Source organism: Poecilia reticulata, linkage group LG11 (genome assembly GCF_000633615.1).
Source record: "Poecilia reticulata strain Guanapo linkage group LG11, Guppy_female_1.0+MT, whole genome shotgun sequence".
Classification (NCBI taxonomy): Eukaryota; Metazoa; Chordata; class Actinopteri; order Cyprinodontiformes; family Poeciliidae; genus Poecilia; species Poecilia reticulata.
Window position 1 is genome coordinate 17,348,482 of NC_024341.1, and position 2,091 is coordinate 17,350,572.

Here is a 2,091-nt window from a genome sequence, read left to right on the forward strand (position 1 = left end):
AACAGATTTCGTAATTATTTTAGCAACAGATTTTAATCCACCAGAGCTATTCTTTTAAAAATAAAATAAAAATATATTTTTGTGTCTCTCAGATTTCTACAGACTTTTGTGTTTTGCAACAAGTTGTCATAAAGCTATTTATATTAATAACCTAATTCAAACTGTAAATAATAAAAAAAATATGATTTTCTAGATAAGATTAACTTTAATAGTTCTAGATTAAACCATCACAAAATCTATGATAATTTATTAAATTGATAGTGATGCAAACATCTTAGACTTATTGCATATGATGTATTTGGACCTTCTTCAAAATATTTCATATTTTAGGTATTTAGTGACTCCTAATAACCTGCACTATTTTTAAAATATATATAATAATATAAATTATTATCTTAAGCAGTTTGATCTAATTTTATTTAATATTTATAGGTTCATAACATTAATACTATTAATATGTCTTCTATTGAGTCCAACTTAATTTGTTTCTATAAACTTTTTAATTGACAGTTTTTTTTATCTTAGAAAAGAAATAATTCAGTTGTTCAGAAATAACGTGATATATTTAATTCTCCACGATTTAAACTTTGATTTCTGTTTAAAATGAATTAAAACGCCGCGGTTCGTTCAACAGGCTGTTTCTTCGCCTCTGACTAAATGGAAAAACTATTCCGGTCAATTTGAAAATAAATGCAACTGAACGGTCATAAACACAGATCGATTTGCAGTTTAACAACTTTAATTATTAACTTTATCAAGACATTAAAAGTTTTCCTCCAGGACTTTAAATTTCCTTTCAAATCCTGCATTATCTCGCACTTTTAGTGTTCTGCTTGATTTGCAGAAGCTAAGATGTTTTATGTGTGATAAAATAGTTCTAAAACAATATAAACGAAAGGAAATATTCGTTTAAAGATGTTATAACGCAATGCTGAATATTTACGTTCACGCTCCCTCGGGTTTATAACTGTTGACTGAAATCAGGCGGGATTTGTCTTATTTTCTACTTAAAAATTTTTTCTTTTCTGGACTGTAGATACATTTGTTATTTTTGATACCAGCCTTAGATGTGCATATCAGCACAACAGCTGCCAATCATTGGCATAAAATCCTGATCTACATCTCAATATTCATTGTTGCTGCTGGAAATTCGGCAACTTGTCTTAATATCTTGACTAAAGATCGCTATAGGAGCAGCTCAAGTGATACAAATTATAATAAGTACAATTGTAGATGCTGGGCAGCATTATAAATTAGATAATTTATGTTGTCTGAGGGTAAATCACGTTTTTGAACGGTTAATGAAATTCATAATAATATTTGTCATAATGATGGACTTCATCTGAACTCCTTTCTTTTTCTTTTTTAGTGAGTAAACAACATAAATTATACGTGTTTTGTTTAGCCTGCTTGTTGCTTCAGTTATTTTTATCAAGTGAGGAATGAATTGAGCAGAAAACGATCGATCAAATTCAGATTTCTTTTCTTTTGCTGCCATCGTGTGGACATTTTGTGCATTGCAGGAAGAACCCCGGTGGAGTCATGATTTTTGATGTTCTGCTGCCCCTTCAGGTCAAACTTTGCATAGCTGCGTCCTTTGGAGTGAGTAAATCCGGAAGCGGCACTAATAAATACATTTCTAATCAAGCGGGTTGAAATAAGGACTGTTTTTGAATAATGTTTAGTGAATTTCTGTCTGTCCTCTTAGGCCGAAACAGGAGAAATTACACTTTAAGTAACAGAAAAAAAAGATTAGTGCAGTTTTCATTAAAAATTTCACTTTATGGTGGAAAAACAACAAACATGCAGGTATTTAATAAATGTTGGTTTGGCTCATCTTCCTCTATATTATATTTAAAAAAATACAAAATAAAATAAAATGAAACTTTTTGCACAGATTTTGGGGTTCAACACAAAAAATTAATGACAAAGTTGATTGATTGATTGTCAGCCGGTCATTCAGTCAATTGGTTGGCCAGTTAGCTTGTTGATTGGTTGGCTGGTTGGTTGGTTGGTTGGTTGGTTGGTTGGTTGGTTGGTTGGGTGGTTGGTTGGTTGGTTGGTTGGTTGGTTGGTTGGTTGGTTGGTTGG